This window comes from Triticum urartu, chromosome 3A (assembly GCF_056163025.1).
Source record: "Triticum urartu cultivar PI428250 chromosome 3A, HENAU_Tu73, whole genome shotgun sequence".
NCBI lineage: Eukaryota > Viridiplantae > Streptophyta > Magnoliopsida > Poales > Poaceae > Triticum > Triticum urartu.
The window spans coordinates 720434822-720459719 of NC_141875.1; the positions used below are offsets into that span (position 1 = coordinate 720434822).

Genomic DNA, 24898 nt, shown 5'->3' on the forward strand with positions numbered 1-24898 from the left:
TAGACATGATGTGGTCAGCCAAAAACTTGCCACATGCAAAGCATATGTATGGCATCTGACACAGTTGATATGCAAATTTGGTTGCCACATTATGCAGCCAATTTGCCACACTGTCTTATCTGCAGAATGGCAACAGACAGTGTGTTCACATTCTATTTGCCACATGAATATACTATCCAAGTGGCAATAGGCACACTTGATGTGCACATTAGTTGCCGTCCAGTGCAGTTGGCTCCTGAAACTGCATTGACTACCGATTGTGGCAACTATCACAGTGTGGTAACTATGACAAATCATTCAGAAAAATTAGATGCCACAATGAAAAAGCATGTTTGTGGCTACTATCACAGTAATTCAGCAAATTTAGTTGCCACATGGAAGAGCGTGTGTGTGGCAACTATCACAGTCATTCAATAAAAATAGTTGCCCCATGCGAAAGCTTATATGTGGCAACGAACACAGTCATTTCAGTAATTTGTTGCCGCAAGGGGAAACACGTTTGTGGCAACTATCACATTTGTTCAGGGAGTTAGTTGCCACACAATCATGATAGTTAATGAAACTATCAAGTTCGCCTCATACTACAGTTTCAAAACCCAACTAACTAGATCTAGGGTTCAATGGCAACTACCGCGACTTCAAATTCACCCTCAAAATTCTCCCACGAACTGACTGCAAACACAAACTCAAACCAATGCGCATCAAACAAACCAGGAGACACCTGCCCAATCCATAGGCAAGACTAGTGTGTGCCTCCGAACAGGCATAACCACACCAACGATGCCGCGGCCGCGGCCGCGACGAAACTGCCCAGTGCCACCAAAAACGGCTAGCAGACCACTTCGGCGCCGGCGGGAACGCCGACGCATCGCCGAATCGCCTGAATCTCTACGAATCTCGATCGAGGAATCGAACAGGGAGGGAAGGGGGAAAAATGCAGGAAGGGATTGCGAGAGTTGTAGAGGGCATTACCTTCAACTCGCAGGCGCTCCGGCGAAGCCGCTCCGTTCCGGCGAGCACCACCGACGGCCGTGAACACCGTCGATTCTTCCGCCTCCGCCGTCGCCTTCTCCCCTCGCCTTCTCCTCCAATGGTTTGAAATGCGAGTGGGTTGTGCCAGTAACTGCGGTGCAGGTGAGTAAATGGAACCGTGAGGGAGAAGGGGCAGAGGTGTGCGACGTGTTTGACGTCAACCGCGATCGGAGCATGGCGTGCGGGCGCATAGCAGTTCCACCGCACGCCTACGAGTGGCAACCACTGACCGCGGGATGGCAACCAACGTGCGGGCGAACTGACTCGCACACCGCACACGCGCCTCGTCCTACGTGGCACAGAAAACCGGCCGGTTTGTTCCAAGATTCGTGCACAAAGTTGCCAACGGAGATGCTTCCGTGTGGTCGGGATGGTGAACGCCCACACGTGTGGGCGTTAACATTTCCGTACTATTAAGCCTTTTCATTGGTTCTCTCCATACTTGCAACATAAAAAAAGATCGACATGTACGTGTTAATTGTTCAAAAATCCCATGTATACCGCTATACTATGTGTACATGCACAACTCTAAACCGTAAATTCAATGTGTGTTAGGCCTGATTACTGCCTATTGGTGGGACTGATGCGTTGGTCGGTGGGTTTGCGAGTTGTAACATGACTCTATAAACGAACTAAAACATGAATACATGATCCAGCGGGCCAAGTAACGATCACCATCTCAAAAACCTATCAAACACCGGGTACAAAATCCCGGTAAGTCGAAACCATTGTGAAGTCATGATTTTATCAACAAGCAGAGAGCGGTGAAAATGACGGGTGGTTCGCACCAGACAACAAGGACCCGACGACTGGACTAGTATGCAAAAATTGCTCAAAAGGAAGAGCAACTTACATAATGATTTTGCAAAAAGAACTACATAATGAAAGTCAATTCACAAAAAATAATTACATAATGAAAGTTAATGTAGAATTAAAATTGAACATCATTTGAAGTAAAATTTGTTGCGGCGGCCGAAATAAGAACCCTCACTATGGTGAACTCTCGTTGTTGAAACTAATTAGTTAGTTTAGGATTTAGATTGTACTTCTCGAACAAAAATTATTTTAATAAACTATTAAATAGTTGTATTTTTTTCTCATTAAACTCCGCCGCAGCTCAGAACTGTTCCTGCCTTCGGCAAGGCCGCGATGTGCCACTACCTCCTCGCAAAATACAAAGTGTAGTGCATGTTTGCTACTTTTCACCTCATGCATTGATGGGCCCCATGTGCATGGCCATTAGTCAACTACCACTAGTCTTTGCTGATACTCCCTCCATTCCTAAATACTTGTCTTTCTAGGCATTTCAACAAGTGACTACATACGGAGCAAAATGAGTGAATCTACACTCTAAAATATGTCTACATACATCCGTATGTAGTAGTCATTTGAAATGTCTAAAAATACAAATATTTAGGAACGGAGGGAGTAGATGGATAGGAGTACTCCAAGTACATGCATGCAACACTTAGTAAACAAGAATAAAAAAATCAAAGAAAATAGAAAGCTGACCCTTCAAGACGAAACAAAGTAAAAATTAAATTAGAAAAAATATATGAAAAAATCACACAATTTACACAAAAAATGAACAATTTTATAATATGCAAGCATAATTATATAGTAGAGGACTTTCTGTATAAAGACGTTTTCTCTAAAGGAATGAATAAGTGGCATTCTTACTACCCTTTAAGAAGAAACAAAATAAAAAAGGGGTTAAAAGAATATTCCTTAGAAGGAATGAATTGGTGGCACACAACTTATACTCGAATTTTGCTTTTTTACAATATGCAAAAATAACATATTATATATAGTTGAATTTCCACAAAAATATAATTTGCACAAAACTACAACAAAATCAAAATAACCAAGTTTTATAAGAAATAATGAATTAGTGGCATTGGTATTACCCTTTAAGAAGAAATAATTTTTTAATAGTTTTGATCACAAATTATACAAAAATGCATTTGTTCTACTATGAAAGAATAAACACATAATACTGACTTTTTCACAAAATGGAGGTTTCCTAAGAACGAATGAGTTAGTGGCATTAAAATTACCTTTAAACAAGATAGAAAATGAAATAAAAATTGGAAATAATGATGTTTTCTGATGAAGAATAAATTAGTGTCATTTGTATTACCCGTTAAGAAGAAAGAAAAACCTAAGAAAGAATGTATTTGTGTCATTGTTGTTACCCTTAAAGAAAACCACAATTGAGACTAAAGTGATATCAAAGTGACTAAGTTTTCTAATAATTAATGAATGCTACATTGACATTACCCTTTAAGAAGAAAGAACAAGAAAAGGAGTAATAAAAAATTGTAACAAATTTACAAAAGAAATTGCTTTTCAATAATATAGAAGAATAAACCTATAATAGTGGAATATTCGCAAAAACAATCTAAGAAGTAATGAATTAATGTTATTTGGGGTTACCCTTAAAGAAGAAAGAAAATGAATTGAAAACAAGCAAACTAAAAATAATGAAGTATTCTATGGAAAAATGCATTTTTGAAGGGAAAGGAAGAATGAATTCGTGGCATTGGTATTCCTCTTTGAGAAGAAAGAAAAGGATAAAAATATAACAAATAATGATAAAAATATCACACAATTCACAAGAAATGGAATTTCTAATAATATGCAAAAATAATAATGTAATATTAGAATTTTGCACAAAATTTTATGAAGACAGAATAAATTAGTGGCATTGGTATTACCCCACATGGATGAAAAAATTGAAATAAATAATAAAACTAAATCAAGTAACCCGAAACAAGAGAAAATCTAAATTCAGCATAAAAACTCATGGAACAATATAAGTAAAAAAAAGCACGAATCTTGACAAAAATCAACCATTTAAAAATTGACTTACCAAAACTTATAAATTAGACAACTTACTGTTGGGAAACGTAGCATGCAATTTCAAAAAATTTCCTACGCTCACGCAAGATCTATCTAGGAGATGCATAGCAACGAGGGGCGAAGAATGTGTCCACGTACCCTCGTAGACCAAAAGTGGAAGCGTTTGACAAGGCGGTTGATGTAGTGGAACTTCTTCTAGCTCCAACTGATCAAGTACCGAACGTACGCACCTCCGAGTTCTGTACACGTTCAGTGCGATGCGTTCCTCGCCCTCTTGATCCAGCAAGGTGTCGAGAAAGTAGATGAGTTCCGTCAGCACGACGGTGTGGTGACGGTGATGGTGATGTGATCCGTGCAGGGCTTCTCCTAAGCACTACGAAGATATGACCGGAGGCATAACTTATGGAGGGGGCCGCCGCACACGGCTAGGAATAGATGTTGTGTATTCTAGGCGCCCGCTCCCCACGTATATATAGGTGGGAGGGGGAGGGGAGCAGCCATGGGGCGCCCCAAGTAGGAGGAATCCTACTTTGGGTCCTCTCCCAATTTGGCCTCCCCCTTTCCTTATTTCCAGAGGGGGGAAAAGGTAATTAATACGAGGGAGAGAAGGAAAGGGGGGGACCCCCTCTTTCCCTTCCCCACTCGGCCTCCTTCCCTGGGGGGCGCCACCTCTTCTGGGTTGGTGTGCTCCCCTCCTATGGCCCATATGGCCCATATCTTTTCTCGAGGAGTTTCGGTAACCCCCCCCGGTACTCCGATAAATACCCGATACTATCCGGAATACTTCCAGTGTCCGAATACTATCATCCTATATATCGATCTTTACCTATTGACCATTTCGAGACTCCTTGTCATGTCTGTGATCTCATCCAGGACTCTGAACAACATTCAGTCACCAAATCACATAACTCATATAATACTAAATCGTCATCAAACGTTAAGCGTGCAGACCCTACGGGTTCGAGAACCATGTAGACATGACTGAGACACCTCTCCGGTCAATAACCGATAGCGGAACCTTGATGCTCATATTGGCTCCTACATATTCTACGAACATCTTTATCGGTCGAACCCTAATGACAACAAACGTTATTCCCTTTGTCATCGGTATGTTACTTGCCCGAGATTTGATCGTCGGTATCCACATACCTAGTTCAATCTCGTTACCGGGAAGTCTCTTTGCTCGTTTCGTAATACATCATCTTGTAACTAAGTTATTAGTCATTTTGCTTTCAAGGCTTCTTATGATGTGCATTATCGAGAGGGCCCAGAGATACCTCTCCGATACTCGGAGTCACAAATCCTAATCTCGATCTATGCCAACCCAACAAACACCTTCGGAGAAACCTGTAGAGCATCTTTATAATCACCCAGTTATGTTGTGACGTTTGATAGCAGACAAGGCATTCCTCCGATATCTGGGAGTTGCATAATCTCATAGTTGAAGGAATATGTATTTGACATGAAGAAAGCAATAGCAATAAAACTGAACGATCAATATGCTAAGCTAACGGATGGGTCTTGTCCATCACATCATTCTCCTAATGATGTGATCTCGTTCATCAAATGACAACACATGTCTATGGTTAGGAAACTTAACCATCTTTGATTAACGAGCTAGTCTAGTAGAGGCTTACTAGGGACACGGTGTTTTGTCTATGTATCCACACATGTATCAAGTTTCCGGTTAATACAATTCTAGCATGAATAATAAATATTTATCATGATATAAGGAAATATAAAATAACAACTTTATTATTGCCTCTAGGGTATATTTCCTTCAGTCTCCTACTTGCACTACAATCAATAATCCAGTTCACATCGCCATGTGATTTAACACTAATAGTTCTTTATTTTATTAACACCCATAGTTCACATTGCCATGTGACCAATACCCAAAGAGTTTATTAGAGTAAATAATCTAGTTCACATCGCTATGTGATTAACACCGAAAGAATACTAAGGTGTGATCATGTTTTGCTTGTGAGAGAGGTTTAGTCAACGGGTCTGCCACATTCAGATCTCTATGTATTTTGCAAATGTCAACGTCTACAATGCTCTGCACAGAGCTACTCTAGCTAATTGCTCCAACTTTCAATATGTATCCAGATTGAGACTCAGAGTCATCCGGATCAGTGTCAAAGATTGCATCGACATAACCCTTTACGCCGAACTCTTTGTCACCTCCATAACCGAGAAACATTTCTTTAGTCCTCTTTAGGTACCTAAGGATAATTTTGACCGCTGTCCAGTGATCTACTCTTGGATCACTATTGTACCCCCTTGCCAAACTCATGGCAAGGTACACAATAGGTCTGGTATACAGCATGGCATACTTTATAGAACCTATGGCTGAGGCATAGGGAATGACTTTCATTCTCTTTCTATCTTCTGTCGTGGTCAGGATTTGAGTCTTACTCAACTTCATACCTTACAACTCAGGCAAGAACTCCTTCCTCGACTGATCCATTTTGAACTCCTTCAAAATCTTATCAAGGAATGTACTCATCGAAAGTCTTATCAAGCGTCTTGATCTATCTCTATAGATCTTGATGCCCAATATATAAGCAGCTTCACCGAGCTCTTTCTTTGAAAAACTCCTTTCAAACACTCCTTTATGCTTGTCAGAAAATTCTATATCATTTCCGATCAACAATGTGTCATTCACATATACTTATCAGAAAGGCTGTAGTGCTCCCACTCACTTGTAAATACTGTCTTCACCATAAGTCTATATAAAACTATATGGTTTGATCAACTCATCAAAGCGTATATTCTAACTCCGAGATGTTTGCACCAGTCCATAGATGGATCGCTGGAGCTTGAACATTTTGTTAGAACCTTTGGGATTGACAAAACCTTCTGGTTGCATCATATACAACTCTTCTTTAATAAATCCATTAAGGAATGAAGTTTTGATATCCATTTGCTAGATTTCATAAAATGCGGCAATTGCTAACATGATTCGGACAGACTTAAGCAACGATACGAGTGAGAAAATGTCATCGTAGTCAACACCATGAACTTGTCGAAAACATTTCGTGACAATTCGAGCTTTGTAGATAGTAACACTACCATCAATGTCCGTCTTCCTCTTGAAGATCCATTTATTCTTAATGGCTTGTCGGTCATTGGGCAAGTCCAGCAAAGTCCACACTTTGTTCTCATACATGGATCCTATCTCAGATTTCATGGCCTCAAGCCATCTGTCGGAATCTGGGCTCATTGTAGCTTCTTCATAGTTCGTAGGTTCGCCATGGTCTAATAACATGACTTCCAGGATAGGATTACCGTACCACTCTGGTGCGGAACGTGCTCTGTTCAACCTACGAGGTCCAGTAGTAACTTGATCCGAAGTTTCATGATCATCATCATTAGCTTCCTTTCTAGTTGTGTAGGCATCATGCGAACGGATTTCACTGATGTGCTACTTTCCAATTCGAGAGAAAGTACAATTACCTCATCAAGTTCTACTTTCATCGCACTCACTTTTTTCGAGAGAAACTCCTTCGCTAGAAAGGTTCCATTCTCGGCAACAAAGATCTTGCCTTTGGATCTGTGGTAGAAGGTGTACCCAATTGTTTCCTTAGGATATCATATGAAGACACACTTCTCTGATTTGGGTTCGAGCTTATCGGGCTGAAGCCTTTTGACATAAGTGTCGCAACCCCAAACTTTAAGAAACGACAGCTTGGGTTTCTTGCCAAACCATAGTTCATATGGTGTCGTCTCAACGGATTTAGACAGTTCCCTATTTAACATGAATGCAGCTGTCTCTAATGCATAACCCCAAAACGATAGGGGTAAATCGGTAAGAGAAATCATAGATCACACCATATCTAATAAAGTACGGTTACAACGTTCGGACACACCATTATGCTGTGGTGTTTCAGGTGGCGTGAGTTGGAAAACTATTCCACATTGTTTTAAATGAAGGCCAAACTCGTAATTCAAATATTCGCCTCCGCGATCAGATCATAGAAACTTTATTTTCTTATTATGATGATTCTCCACTTCACTCTGAAATTCTTTGAACTTTTCAATTGTTTCAGACTTGTGTTTCATTAAGTAGATATACCCATATTTGCTCAAATCATCTGTGAAGGTCAAAAAATAACGATACCCGTCGCGTGCCTCAGCACTCATTGGACCGCATACATCGATTTGTATTATTTCCAATAAGTCATTGGCTCGCTCCATTATTCCGGAGAACAGAGTTTTAGTCATCTTGCCCATCAGACATGGTTCGCAAGTATCAAATGATTCACAATCAAGTGATTCCAAAAGTCCATCTGCATGGAGTTCCTTCATGCGCTTCATACCAATATGACCAAAACGGCAGTGCCACAGGTATGTTGCACTATCATTATCAACTTTGCATCTTTTGGCATCAATATAATGAATATGTATATTACTACGATCGAGATTCAATAAACCATTTACATTGGGTGTATGACCATAGAAGGTTTTATTCATGTAAACAGAAAAACAATTATTCTCCAACTTAAATGAATAACCGTATTGCAATATACATGATCCAATCATATTCATGCTCAATGCAAACACCAAAATAACATTTTTTAGGTTCAACAGTAATCCCGAAGGTAGAGGGAGTATGCGATGGTGATCTTATCAACCTTGGAATCACTTCCAACACACATCGTCACCTCGCCCTTAACTAGTCTATGTTCAGTTTGCAACTCCAGTTTCGAGTTACTAATCTTAGCAACTAAACCGTATCAAATACCCATGGGCTACTATGAACACTAGTAAAGCACAGATCAATAACTTGTATATTAAAAATACCTTTGTTCACTTTGCCATCATTCTTATCCGCCAAGTATTTGGGGTAGTTCCGCTTCTAGTGACTATTTATTTTGCAATAGAAGCACTCAGTTTCAGGCTTGGGTCTAGCTTTGGGCTTCTTCACGGGAGTGGCAACTTGCTTGCCATTCTTCTTGAAGTTCCCTTTCTTTTCCTTTTCCCCTTTTTCTTGAAACTAGTGGTCTTGTTAAACATCAACATTTGATGCTCTTTCTTGATTTCTACCTTCACCGATTTCAGCATCGCGAAGAGTTCGGGAATCAGTTTCATCATCCCTTGCATATTATAGTTCATCATGAAATTTTAGTAGCTTGGTGATAGTGACTAAAGAACTCTGTCAATCACTATATTATCTGGAAGATTAACTCCCACTTTATTCAAGGGATTGTACTACCCAGACATTCTGAGCATATGCTCACTTGCTGAGCTATTCTCCTCCATCTTGCAGGGAAAGTATTTGTCAGAGGTCTCATACCTCTCGACATGGGCATGAGTCTGAAATACCAATTTCAACTCTTGGAACATCTCATATGCTCCGTGGTGTTCAAAACCTTTTTGAAGTCCTGGTTCTAAGCTGTAAAGCATGGCGCACTAAACTATCAAGTAGTCATCATACCGAGCTTGTCAAACATTCATAACGTCTGCATCTGCTCTTGCAATAGATCTGTCACCTAGCGGTGCATCAAGGACATAATTCTTCTGTGCAGCAATGAGGATAACCCTCAGATCACGGACCCAGTCCGTATCGTCGCTACTCTCATCTTTCAACTTAGTTTTCTCTCGGAATATATGAAAAATATAGGAGCTAAATCACGAGCTATTAATCTACAACATAGATATGCAAATACTATCAGGACTAAGTTCATGATAAATTAAGTACAATTAATCAAATTACTTGAGAACTCCCACTTAGATAGACATCCCTCAAGTCATCTAAATGATACGTGATCCAAATCAACTAAACCATGTCCAGTCATAACGTGAGACGGAGTAGTCATCAACGGTGAACATCTCTATATTGATCATATCTACTATATGATTCACGTTCGACCTTTCGGTCTCCAGTGTTCCGAGCCCATGCCTGTATTGTTGGGGAACATAGTAATTTCAAAAAAAATTCCTACGCACACACATGATCATGGTGATGCATAGCAACGAGAGGGGAGAGTGTGTCCACACACCCTTGTAGACCAAAAGCGGAAGCGTTAGCACAACGCGGTTGATGTAGTCGTACGTCTTCACGATCTGATCGATCCGAGTATCGAACGTACGGCACCTCCGAGTTCAGCACACGTTCAACTCGATGACGTCCCTCGAACTCCGATCTAGCCGAGCTTTGAGGGAGAGTTCCGTCAGCACGACGGCGTGGTGACGGTGATGATGATGCTACCGACGCAGGGCTTCGCCTAAGCGCCGCTACAATATTATCGAGGTGGAATATGGTGAAGGGGGGCACCGCACACAGCTAAGAGATCAATTTTTGTGTCTCCAAGGGGTGCCCCCTCCCCATATATAAAGGAGTGGAGGAGGGGGAGGGGACCGACCTCCCTGGGCGCGCCCCATGAGGAGTCCTACTCCCACCCGGAGTAGGACCCCCCCTTCCAAGAGGGAGTAGGAGAGGAGAGGGAAGGAGAGAGAGGGGGAAAGGAAAGGGGGGCGCTGCCCCCCTCCTTGTCCAATTCGGACCGGGGGGGGAGGGGGCGCGAGGCTGCCCTTGGCCGCCCCTCCTCTTCTCCACTAGGGCCCAATAGGCCCATTAGTCTCCCCGGGGGGTTCCAGTAACCCCCCGGTACTCCGGTATGTGTCCGAAACTCCCCGAAACCATTCCGGTGTCCGAACATAGTCGTCCATATATCGATCTTTATGTCTCGACCATTTCGAGACTCCTCGTCATGTCCGTGATCATATCCGGGACTCCGAACTACCTTCGGTACATCAAAACACAAAACTCATAATACCGATCGTCATCTAACTTTAAGCGTGCGGACCCTACGGGTTTGAGAACTATGTAGACATGACTGAGACACGTCTCCGGTCAATAACCAATAGCGGAACCTGGATGCTCATATTGGCTCCTACATATTCTACGAAGATCTTTATTGGTCAAACCGCATAACAACATACGTTATTCCATTTGTCATCGGTATGTTACTTGCCCGAGATTCGATCGTCAGTATCTCAATACCTAGTTCAATCTCGTTACCAGCAAGTCTCTTTACTTGTTCCGTAATACATCATCTCGCAACTAACTCATTAGTCACAATGCTTGCAAGGCTTATAGTGATGTGCATTACCGAGAGGGCCCAGAGATACCTCTCCGACAATCGGAGTGACAAATCCTAATCTCGAAATACGCCAACCCAACAAGTACCTTCGGAGACACCTATAGAGCACCTTTATAATCACCCAGTTACATGGCGTTTGCATTTCATACAATTGCTTCTACAACTATTGCTAACGCATAGTGATAAAGTAAAGCAATTACATGGCGTTTGGATTTCATACAATAAAGAGATAACCATAAGGCTCTTGCCGGTTGCCAATAACTTACAAAACATGATCATCTCGTACAATGACATATATCACATCATGTCTTGATCATATCACATCACAACATACCCTGCAAAAATAAGTTAGACGTCCTCTACTTTGTTGTTGCAATTTTACGTGGCTGCTACGGGCTTCTAGCAAGAACCGTTCTTACCTACGGCAAAAACCACAATGGTGATTCATCAAGTTTGCTGTTTTAACCTTCTTCAAGGACCGGTAGTAGTTAAATTCGATTCAACTAAAGTAGGAGAAACAGAAACCCGCCAGCCACCTTTATGCAAAACTAGTTGCATGTCAATCGGTGGAATCGGTCTCATGTGCGTGGACATGTAAGGTTAGTCCGGGCCGCTTCATCCCACAGTACCTCTGAATCAAAATAAGACGTAGGTGGTAAGAAGTATGACTAACACCACCCACAATTCTTTGTGTTCTACTCGTGCATATCATCTACGCATAGACCTGGCTCATAATGTCACTATTGGGAATCGTAGTATGCAATTTCAAAAAATTCCTACGCTCACGCAAGATCTATCTAGGAGATGCATAGCAACGAGGGGGGAAGAGTGTGTCCATGTACCCTCATAGACCGAAAGCAGAAGTGTTTGAAAACACGGTTGATGTAGTCGAACTTCTTCTAGCTCCGACCGATCAAGTAACAAACGTACAACACCTTCGAGTTCTGCACACGTTCAGCGCGATGCGTTCCTCGCCTTCTTGATCCAGCAAGGTGTCGAGGAAGTAGATGAGTTCCGTCAGCATGACGGCGTGGTGACGGGGATGGTGATGTGATCCGCGTAGGTCTTCTCCTAAGCACTAATAACTAATAGCGAAACCTGGATGCTCATATTGGCTCCTACATATTCTACAAACATCTTTATCGGTCGAACCCTAATGACAACATACGTTATTCTCTTTGTCATCGGTATGTTACCTGCCCGAGATTCGATCATCGTTATCCACATAGCTAGGTCAATCTCGTTACCGGCAAGTCTCTTTACTCATTCCGTAATACATCATCTTATAACTAGCTCATTAGCCACTTCGCTTGCAAGGCTTCTTATGATGTGCATTACCGAGAGGGCCCAAAGATACCTCTCCGATACTCGGAGTGACAAATCCTAATCTCGATCTATGCCAACCCAACAAACACCTTCGGAGATACCTATAGAGCATCTTTATAATCACCCAGTTATGTTGTGATGTTTGATAGCACACAAGACATTCCTCCGGTATTCGGAAGTTGCATAATCTCATAGTCGAAGGAATATGTATTTGACATGAAGAAAGCAATAGCAGTAAAACTGAACGGTCAATATGCTAAGCTAATGGACGGGTCTTGTCCATCACATCATTCTCCTAATGATGTGATCTCGTTCATCAAATCACAACACATGTCTATGGTTAGGAAACTTAACCATCTTTGATCGACGAGCTAGTCTAGTAAAGGCTTACTAGGGACACGGTGTTTTTGTCTATTTATCCACGCATGTATCAAGTTTCGGGTTAATACATTCTAGCATGAGTAATAAACATTTATCATGATATAAGAAAATATAAAATAACAATTTTATTATTGCCTCTAGGGCATATTTTCTTCACTTACATATAGCTAAAGTGCATAAAAATTATATTTGCATCTAATACCGACCATGTCATCCCCCTCGTATTCTTTTCATAAACACTCTAACTCCACGCACACATGAAAACATCCATCCACGCCCATCGACAAAACAAAACGCACATGCATAGACACACACTCACACGCATAGACACACATGGACAATAGACTTGCGCACACAAATGTTACACATCTTCTTGCTCAATTGATCAAGCCTTGTACATGGATGCACCAACCCAAAAGTATCAACCAATGTTTTCGCCGGACAATAAACGTTTAGTGAAAAAAAATAACTGAGCCTAACTTTATTTTCAGGCGACTATGCAATAGCTAAAGCGTCAATAAATTCTACCTGTTATAACTACCCAAATCTACATGAAGGTCTTAATTGTTCGAGCTAAGTGTCAGTGGAAGAAACTTACATAGAATATATATGAAATTATCAGCTGTGTTGTGCAAAATGCAAGGGACCATAATACGATAATCATTTAGAATCAAAGAGCTTTCTTGAAAAAATTAGCATAATTTTTGACAGGTAGGGGATGTCCAGCTAGGTGTGGAGATTTTTTCGTGCTTTCCGCTCTATGTTTGACATCCGCAACATCTTAAGCAGGATTGAGGTTTGTTGCACGTGAATTAGGTAGTTATGGTAGAGTTCACCATCAGCTTTTTCTGGATAGGCTGCCCCGCGCGTGTGTGTGGTGCTGCACATGTGTTTACACTATTGTTGTCGCAATGTGTAAAGCTCTTTCCTCTCTATGTTTGACGATCCGCAGCATCTCAAGCAGGTTTGAGGTTTGTTGCGCGTTAATTAGGTAGCTATATGGTAGAAATCACCATACGCTAACTTTTGGATGAGGCTGCCCCGCGCGTGTGTGTGCCGCTGCACATGTGTTGACAGAAATTACAACATTGTCGTGTCAATATATAAAGGTCCCCCCCCCCCCACACACACACATCAAAAATGAATTAAAAAATAAAGTATGGTATTTTTTCCATGAGCCACAACTTCTCATATTTCCAAGCCCAAAGGTAATACTTATATAATTTACAACCCATGCAAGATTCTGAATATCTTGAGTTTAAAAAAAATTGGTGTGATTTTTTCCTTCAATAGTAAACCGGCATGGGTTAAGTAGACGACTAAATGGACCATGTCGACTATTCACAGGGGCTTGTCATGTTTGTATTGGCATCCTTGACATTCTTGAGGTGCACCGGGCTCTCTCCATCCTAGAGGCACACCGCATGGCCCTCATCATTGTCGCGGTTCACACAACTATTATGATGTAGATGTAAATATAACTATTATGATGTAGATGTAAATATAACTAACTTTTGCATCTCTGAGGCCCCAAAACCCATCTCCAACAGATGATGTAGATGGAAAAAATACATCTCTGTCTCCCGGAGATGCAAAATACAACACCTTGAGATGCAAATTAGCATCTCCACCTGCAGGAGATGTAAAACGGCAGGTCATGCGCCAACTGCAAACTGTCGTTTAACATTTGCATCTCCGAGGCCCCAAAACCCACCTCCAACTTGTAGGTCGCGTGGATCTAGGATCACCATGCCACTCACCCCCTAAACTCCACATGTATGCCGTGGCGAAGGTCGGCTCACATGCACTGCATCGACCGGCACGCGAGGGCTGCTCCGCTCCTCCAGTTGATCAAGCCCACGCATCGACTTGCCTTGATCCCATCCGGCACCTCCGGTTGATCCAGTCGAGGCATTGAGCGACGTAGACCGGCCATCGGGACTGGATTGATTGGATGTTGTTACTCCACTACGCCAGGAATCGGGACTGGATGGATGGACACGGTCGCTCCTCTCTGTATGCCTCGCATCTAGTAGATCCCCTTTAGCGAAGCCCAGCTCCGCTGGAATGGGCAGGCAGCTGGCCGACGGCCTAGTGCACCAGAGGCCTTCGTTTCAGCCTCTCGAGCAATAGCTCACAGGACAGCTGGGCCATGTTTCACACAGGATCTAACAGCCAGGAATGTCTAGATTGTGTAAACGAACGACCGAAAATGCAAATTATTGAGAGATCTCGGTTTACACTCAGTTTTACTATCTTTAATAGAAGATTTCGTAATTGTGTTAAGATTGTATTAGGTCCAATTTAATATCTCAAAATGTAGCCTCAGACTAACAAGATTTTAAAAATTCTTAGGGGGTTAGATATAAAGGAATGATGGGGTACAAACGTGCGTGCGACGGTGCTTGCGCCGATCGATCGGCCAAGTGGCCTGCGCACGGTCATGTGCAAGATGCATTCAGCTATGCAGCTGACAACATGGGCATGCATGTGGATGATCGAAGCGTGGACCTGTGCCCCGTGGTAACATGGTTTCTTTTTTTTTTAAACTCATGGTTTCTTTTTTAAACATAGTACATACGCAAGCGCTCATACATAGGCGCATACAATCATCTCTATGAACGAACACATGCACATCCTATCGTAATGAGCACCTTTGAGAGACTGAGCCGACATATCATCTTGAGATATACGAAGTCACCATAGGCCCCTCTTCGTGGACGGGAAAGTCTTCTTCCACTGAAAACACAACGCCGAAAATATATTGAAAATAAATTCAGAATTAATGCGAGAACTGTGCATTTTATCTTGAGAAAGAGTGATTGATTCAGTAGTAATCTAATCGAAACTCTAGATATAAATGGCGTCTTGTATCTTAATCAATTGTCCTTTTTTCGAACTGTTGTATGTATCTTATTATTATTCTCAAGAAAGAGGGATTAGTTGGTAACAACCCAATCGGATCGGTATCAGATTTAAAACGGAAACACATCCCTAATACTAAGCACATGTACCATGAAAAAAGATATATGGATGCGACTAGGGAGCACACGTGTGCTCCTTAGCGTTCCGGAGCACACACCCAAAAAAGGTAAATTTTGTTCTAATGCTATGATGCAAAATTCACTCCAAAATAGGAAAGATCTTGTCCCATGTGTAATTATTACGTGTGTTCAAAATTTTCAAAAAGTCATAACTTTTGAACGAAGCATCAAAATTAAGATTCGTTTTCATCGCTAGATTCTTGGCGACGAGCTCTTCAAAACTAGATCCCATATCGATATGTTTCGACAAACTTTTATTCCTCGGGCAATTTTGGTGCCACGAAGAGGCAACTTTTGTACTACAACAAGCAACTTTTGGTTTGGTTGTTTATCAGATCATTCTGATGTTCTTTTGAGTTGGCTATACGATGACTACCAAATTGCCTATCATCATCTGTAAGTTGCCTACCACAACTATCTATCAACTTTGGTGTTATATGAAGCACCTTGTTGGCCGGTTGCCTGTCATGACTACCTATCCACTCAATGCTCTTATAAAGTTGGCTATCATGACCGTCAAGTTTCCTAGTGTCACCTAGGGAGTTGCTTTTGACGAACTTTTTTTTCTCAAGCAACTTTGCTGCCACAAAGAGGCAATTTTTGATCTACAGTAGGCAACTTTCGGTTAGGCTGTGTATCATGATCACCAATCATCCTAATGTTTTTTTGAGTTGTCTACGATGACTATTAAATTGCCTAACATCACCTATAAGTTGCCTAGCATCAACTATGAAGTTGCTTTCGGCAAACTTTTTTTCTGAAGCAACTTTGGTGCCGCGTATAAGGCAACTTTCGTACTACAGTAGGCAATTTTCTGTTAGGTTGTGTATTATGGTTATCTATCATCCCAATATTCTTTTGAAGTTTGCTATGACGACTACCAAATTGCCTAGCATCACCTATAAGTTGCCTAGCGTCAACTATGAATTTGTTTTCGATGAACTTTTTCTCTCAAGCAACTTTGGTGCCAGAGAGAGACAACTTTTATACTACAGTAGGCAACTTTCGGTTAGGTTGTGTATCATGGTCATCTATCATCCTAATGTTCTTTTGAGTTGCCTACAATAACTACCAAATTGCCTAGCATCACTTGAAAGTTGCCTACCTGTGACTACCTATCAACTTTGGTACTACATACATGATGCACCTTGTTGCCAGGTTGCCTATCATGACTACCTATCAACTCAATGCTCTTATAAAGTTGGTTATCATCTCATGACCGTCAATTTACTTAGCATCACCTATGAAATTGCCTTTGATGAAAAAAATCTCAAGCAACTTTCGTGCCATGGAGGCAACTTTTGTATCAGTAAGCAACTTTCGGTTAGGTCGTCTATCATGGTGACCTATCATCCCAATGTTTTTTTGAGTTGACTATGATGACTATCAAGTTACCTACCATCACCTATAAGTTGCCTACCAAGCTTCATACCATCACTTTTGACGAATTAACTAGTACACATTATACAATGAAGTTGCTTTTGTGTGCCACTAAAGTTATCTTTCCATAAACAGAAAAGTTGCTTTGAAAGTGGTGCAAAATTTACCACCCCACATAATTTGGCCTCTTTCCCTGGATAGTAAAAGTGGTGTGAAGTTGTCAACTGCCCAAGCAACTGACGACTTGTCCATGTCTCTGGCAAGTGGCCCTTGACCATATTTTCATTTTTTGTGTGCTTCTCTCGTGCGTGCCCCTGCCCCCGACGTCACCACTATCCCCAACCACGAAATCCCATCGTCATCGAAATCATCGATTCGCCTCCTCCAATCCATAGACAACTCGACATGACCCCCCCCCCCCACACTCTTGTTGGGTCTCGGGAGTGGATTTCTAGGGAACTTGCGCAAGCATCTCTAGCAACTACCTATCATGTGTTGCGCTAGTTTTTGTGCGAAAAAACACAACTCTCTCAGGGATGGATCTCTGGGAAACTTGCGCCAGCATCTCTAGCAACTACTTATCATACGTTGGGCAAGTTTTTGGTGAAACCACGTCACTCATGGGAGCGGATCTCTAGGCAAGTCATGTCACTATCTCCCGCAACTAACTATCGCGTGTTGGACATGTTTTGGGCACTTCCCTCCACAGACTCTTATTTAACCTCCCTATGGAACCTCATTGTGGAACGGAGGAAGTACATCGGATGCTATTAGATTTTATACTGCCCAATCAATTAAAGTGTTGTGCTCATCCTATGGATAGGTAGATGGGTGCATAAGTACGAACCAGATTCACACAAGTGATCTCTCCCTTCCCGCGTCCAGTTACAAAATAGACAAGGGACCGAGCTACGTCCATGAATTACCCCCTGATGTTCAACAATGACTCTAGAGATCCCCCTTTTTTATAGGAAACTTTTACTGAGTGATTTAGGCAAGTATTATTTATATTGAGGCAACTTACTCCATTGGCAATTGCAACTTGTGTGCAAATCACAACAATTTGCTGCTTAAATAATGCTACTGATATAAAGTGTACAAATTTATTTACAGATTGCCTAACTTCACTGCACAGGTAAAGAATTCATAATTCAATGGGCCATCACGTAGATTTTCGGGCAACTACAGTTTACCTAGTAAATGATGGGCAAGTTTTGGTCAATAATAACACAGTATGCAACAAATGATATCCTGGTATCCTTGAGTCATCACTTGTTCCTTGCGAGTTGACCTATCGGAGGAAACAGCACGTATGAGTATGGATTATATTTCACATAAGTTGAGAGGCCTTACAGAAGTAGCTTCGAGCACAACCGTATTGTCTTAACCTCAAAGTTTTACAGCAAAAGACTATCTATTTCTGAACCGATTGAGAAACTGTTGATTCCAAGTCAACAATCTTGAAGAAATTGTTATAATTTCTTGGAACTAAGAAAATGAAAAATCTGTTTGGATAAGATAAATTTCGTATGCAACACATACAGTGAAGATACTACATCAGAAGCTACATGTTGAACCATGATGCTACTGATTAACTAGGATCTTGTTGCATAATTAATCACATAGCTATTAAGCAGTTAAAACACACCTGAAAGGGAAAATTTGGTGTTCCAAAAGCAGAACGCAGCTCCGCCAGTGGTGAGCACCTTGTGGACTTCGAGCTATGGAGAATTGCACATTCATGCAAAGGATTGAGTCAGAAGCAGTAGTAATGGGCGAAATCCAAAATGGCATGTACATGATCTAGCTTACCTGAGAAAACGACTTTGCGCAGTGTTGGCTTTTAAAATAAATAACATGAAGAGTAAATGTTGTGTTGTTATGAATGCATCTTCCCTCCATGCATATTAGATTGCATTTGTCTAGAACAAAAAATATAGGCAAGTGACATTTGTGTGTTTTGGGGCAAATTAAGTATAATCATCAGGCAAAAAGTTTGTGTTTTTTCGCAGGCTACTTTGATTTGTAATAAGAAAACACAACAAGTTGTTGGTGCCATTTTTTGGGGCAAATTCAGTGCAATCAGCAAGAAAGCAAAAAAAATCTCCTGCTTTTTGGGACAAGAACTGTTAAGCAAAGTTTAGTAAGTCTTTAGGCAAATTGTTTTTGTGATGTAGGCAAACCACATAAAGCTTTTTGCAAGCACCAGGCTAATCCCTGGGTGATCACAATGAAGTTTTTTTCGTCCGAATTGTACCTGAGAAGTAAGTGATAAAGCTTTTTTGCCTAGGCATGATTTTGTTTTCTCAGTGTGTAGATTGCATGAAGTCCTGGTTGGGGGAAATAGGAAAAAAATTCAGAAGTACGTCCTGTTGCGTGTTGTAGGCAAAATACATACTACTTCCAGGCAAGTTTTGTAGATTACCTGGGAACACATGATGAATCCTATCCCAGTAGTTAGCTATGATTGAGTTGTTGGAATATTAGGCAAGTTCATGATTAATTCCAGTAAATAATTCATGACTAGAAGAGATACTAGCATGCAAAAATCTAGCAAACTAGAAGAACAGCAAGACATGCATAACAGCAGCAAACACGTAACAGTAGTTGTAGAAACAGACATGAACAGAGGATGTTGGACGTATTGGTCGTTGGCTATTATGGGTGCGACAGTGTTGATGACGATGTTGGCGACGATCTGCTGCTGACGGCGATGAATACGACGATGAGTAGCACCGCCCGACTTGGACGGAAGACGACCCGTGATGACGAATTTGAGCAGTCGCGCACAGCGCTTCCCAAAAACCTAATTCGACCTCTCCCGGTGCAGGATCGCAAAGACGAACGGTTCCGGAGACCTGCTCTCCCACGCGCCGATGCACGCCGGCGTTTGGGATGGAGTAGACTACGATGGCGGCGCAAGTTGTGAGATGAGGCAAAACCCTAGGTGTTTTTCGGTGTATCTCTGGCCGCAGCCGGTAGCTGTATATATATTAGGACCAGAGGCGGTATTGTGTCGCGACCACAATCCCAAACCAACTCGGTTTCTAATTCGTATACTTACCGGACAAGAAATCAAAAAACTTGTCTGCCAAGACATAAAAATAAAACGGCAAAAGGAAGCTGCGCTCCTGCAAGGAGACGGACCGGATTTCGGCGGACCATTCACGCACATGTCGCATGTACGCGACGCCTCGCCTCGCCTCGCCTCGCCTCGCCACGGCACGGCACGGCCCGGCCCGGCCCGGCCCGGCCCGGCCAGGCGAGGCGAGGCGAGCGAGCGCGCGCGTGTGGTTTTCCCTTTCTCTTCTCACACACCACTTAGAGTGGTAGAGAGAACCCACTATATAAAGAGGTCCAACTCTTCTTCAACTTCCAAGGTGGGACTAAACTTAGCACCACCACTTGCCATTTTACACATGGGCTTTGAGATTTCAGAAATTGCTATGGGCCTAGCCCATTAATTCTAACAATCCCCCACCAGATCTCAAATACCCATTTAGAGATTTGCCTTCTCTCACCACTTGTTTAATATACCAGTGTTTCAGCAGAGACTGTTAAGTTGAACTTCTGCCTAGAACTTTAAGCTACATCCATTCACAACTTGACAATGGACTATGCCTTGAATTGCTAGTTTTGTGTGAACAGGTTTCACTCAAAGTCTTAACCAGTACCTGACCGCCAGTAGGCTACCCCGCGGTTTGGAGCTTATACGTCATACTCCCTGGTCTCTTCGTGAGTTTACTAGAGATCACCCAAATCTCATAGACTGCGACGTTTACAGTCAGAACTCATATAGGTGTGTGCTTTCAAGACTGCTCTGTAGGACAGCATCTTTGCTAATTATAGCCAATAGAACCACATTAAGGCATGTTGCCGACCTGCCTTACAGATCTGAGCCTTACAGCTCTGAGAGTTTTGCATCTTCACTTGGAGACGATCATAAGTTATTACTCTCCTCAGTTAACCAATAGCTTGTTCTTCCCAGATCCTAATTCACGGGATCTCCGATCACAAAGGTTGGGTTACTACTATGGTGTAACATCTATGGGTCTCATACCCATCTCCCTCGATGCAATATCTATCACATTTCGTGATAGTCCCTTTGTAAAGGGATCTGCCAGGTTTTTGTCTGTTTGTATATACGTAACAGTTATTACTCTGGAGTTTCTCAACTTCCTGACAGACTTCAAACGTCTTTTCACGTGTCTTGATGACTTTGCATTATCTTTAGAATTGTTCACTTTAGCGATAACCGTTTGGTTATCACAATTCATAAGAATAGCCGGTACAGGTTTTTCAACAACCGGCAAGTCCATCAAGAGCTCACGCAGCCATTCTGCCTCAACAGTAGCTGTGTCCAAAGCAGTTAATTCTGCTTCCATAGTTGACCTCGTCAATATGGTTTGCTTGCAAGACCTCCATGACACTGCGCCACCACCATGAGTAAATACATACCCACTTGTTGCGTAAAGTACATCAACATCGGAGATCCAATTTGAATCACTATATCCTTCTAGCACAGCAGGATGCCCTGAATAAGTAATTCTGTAACTCATAGTACCTCTCAGATAGCGCAAGACTCTTTCTAGTGCATGCCAATGATCATCACCCGGGTTGGACATGAACCTACTCAGTTTGTTCACAGCAAAAGAGATATCTGGTCTTGTAGCGCTAGCTAAGTACATGAGTGAACCGACAATTTGAGAGTATCTTAATTGATCTCTCGATTCTTTCTTGTTCTTTCTGAGTGTCACGCTGGGATCATAAGGTGTTGGAGAAGGCTTGCTATCCATAAAACCGAATCGGTTCAAGACCTTCTCAACATAGTGAGATTGCGTTAATGTAATCCCACTCTCATCCTTAATAAGTTTGATGTTTAGAATTACATCGGCTTCTCCCAGATCTTTCATGTCAAAACTTTTTGATAGAAAAGACTTGACCTCATTAATTGCATTAATGTTTGTACCAAAGATCAGTATGTCGTCCACATACAAACATAATATGACACTATTGCCCCCACCATGGCGATAGTAAACACACCTATCAGCCTCGTTAATGACAAATCCTGCAGAAGTCAAAGTTCTTTCAAACTTCTCATGCCATTGCTTAGGTGCCTGTTTCAGACCATACAAAGATTTTAACAACTTGCACACCTTTCTCTCTTCACCCTTTACCACAAACCCGTCAGGATGATCCATATAGATCTCCTCTTCCAACTCTCCATTGAGAAAAGCTGTCTTTACATCCATTTGATGAATGATAAGACCATAAGAGGCAGCCAAGGAAAGTAACACTCGAATGGTGGTCATTCTAGCAACGGGTGAATAGGTGTCAAAGTAATCTTCGCCTTCTTTCTGAGTGTAGCCCTTGGCCACTAGCCGTGCCTTGTATTTATCAATAGTACCATCAGGCTTTAGCTTCTTTTTGAACACCCACTTACAGCCCACAGGTTTACAACCATATGGTCTATCATTTAGTTCCCAAGTTCCATTAGAAAGAATTGAGTCCATCTCATTATGAACAGCTTCTTTCCAATCATCTACATCCGGAGATGCATATGCTTCTGCAATCGTCTTGGGTGTGTCGTCCACAAGGTATACAATGAAATCATCACCAAAGGATTTTGCAATCCTTTGTCTCTTGTTCCTTCTAGGAACTTCATTGTTATCCTTCTCAAGGACTTCCTCACGTGATTGTTCGAAATATTCATCAGTTGTACTAGATTCAGGAATTATCTCAGAAGAAAATCTAGCAATGCTATGCATATCTTTCATAGGAAATATGTTCTCAAAAAATGTTGCATCACGAGATTCCATTATAGTATCAACATGCATATCAGGTACTTCAGATTTTACCACTAAAAACCTATAAGCAATGCTCCGTTGAGCATACCCTAGAAAGACACAATCCACTGTCTTTGGTCCAAGTTTGCGTTTCTTAGGAATAGGAATATTGACCTTTGCCAAACATCCCCAAGTGCGCAAATAAGAAAGTGATGGTTTTCTCCCAACCCACTCCTCATAAGGGGTTTTCTCTTTATTATTGTTGGGAACTCTATTCAGGACATGACATGAAGTCAATAGAGCCTCCCCCCACCATGCCTTAGATAAACCAGCAGTGTCTAACATGGCATTCACCAAGTCAGTCAATGTGCGGTTTTTCCTCTCGGCCACTCCATTTGATTGAGGTGAATAGGGAGGCGTCCTCTCATGAATAATACCATGTTCCTCACAAAATTCATCAAAAACTTTTGGAAAATACTCTCCACCACGATCGGACCTAAGACGCTTGATCTTTCTCTCTAGTTGATTTTCAACTTCAGCTTTATAGATTTTAAAGTAGTCTAATGCTTCATCTTTAGTTTGCAACAAATAAACATAGCAAAATCTAGTCGCATCATCAATCAAAGTCATGAAATATCTCTTTCCACCTTTTGTCAACACACCATTCATCTCACAAAGATCAGAATGTATGAGTTCTAGAGGTGCCAAGTTTCTCTCCTCGGCAGCCTTATGAGGCTTTCGAGGTTGCTTAGATTGCACACAACTATGGCACTTAGAACCTTTGGCAACTGTGAAGTTCGGAATTAAACTCATGCTGGATAGCCGAGACATTAAACCAAAATTAATATGACATAAACGAGAGTGCCAAATACTTGCATCATCATTAACACTAGCACAAATTTGGTTTATTGACTTATTGCAAAAATCTGAAAGAGAAAAACGGAACAAGCCTCCGCACTCATAGCCTTTTCCTATAAATTGTCCAAATCTTGACACGATTACTTTATTGGACTCTAATCTCGACATAGAAGGGAGCCGCTAACTAGATTCTTGTTCATAGTAGGGACATGCTGCACGTTCCTTAGTTGCATGATCTTTCCCGAAGTAAACTTCAGATCCACCATGCCAATGCCACGAACAGAAGCATGTGACCCATTCCCCATTAGGACGGAAGAATCCCTTGCGACCTGATAAGAAGTAAACAGGGAGATGTCAGCACACACATGAACGTTAGCACCCGAATCAATCCACCACGCAGATGATTGAAATACTGAAAGCACAATAGGTAAATTACCATACCCATCAGTATTGCTAGCGGTCACCATGTTGACAGTCTTGGAGCTTGTTTTCCCTCTGCGGTCTGCACGTTCAGGGCATTCTTTGGAAAAGTGTCCAGGCTTCCCACAGGCGTTGCACTCTAGCTCAGCCTTGTTGAACTTCTTCTTCTTGAAGGTAGTAGTCTTGGTAGGCTTGTTGAAAACAGGTTTGTTCTTCCCTTTGTTCTTATTCTGTGGGTACCTCTGCACCATGTTAGCAGTAGGCTGAACCTCACCTCCTTTTTCAGTGGTATCTTTAGCCCGAGCTTTTTCTTCAACATCAAGAGATGCAATCAGATTTTCAACTGATATCTCCTGTCTCTTATGCTTCAGAGTTGTGGCGAAATTCCTCCATGAAGGAGGCAACTTTGCAATCATGCACCCAGCCACGAATTTGTCGGGTAGAACACATTTAAGGAGTTCAAGTTCCTTCACAATGCACTGTATTTCATGAGCTTGTTCAACCACAGAACGGTTATTCACCATCTTGTAGTCATGAAAACTCTCCATGATGTACAGTTCACTGCCTGCATCTGTTGCACCGAATTTTGCATTCAGTGCATCCCACAGAATTTTTCCATCGTTTATGTGCATGTACACATCACACAGACGGTTAGCAAGAACACTCAGAATGCATCCCACAAACATAGTATTGGCTTCCT

General features: G+C 41.8%; 1 long non-coding RNA gene across 1 annotated transcript; it reads right to left on the reverse strand.

Annotated features, from left to right (window-relative positions):
• Positions 1-17861: 17861 nt before the first annotated feature.
• On the reverse strand, positions 17862-19607 carry LOC125549407 (uncharacterized). Its single transcript, XR_007301331.2, has 4 exons — positions 19560-19607; positions 19392-19464; positions 18783-18855; positions 17862-18425 (listed from the first exon to the last, which is right to left on the reverse strand). It is a non-coding gene; the product is annotated as an uncharacterized LOC125549407 (long non-coding RNA).
• Positions 19608-24898: the final 5291 nt, after the last annotated feature.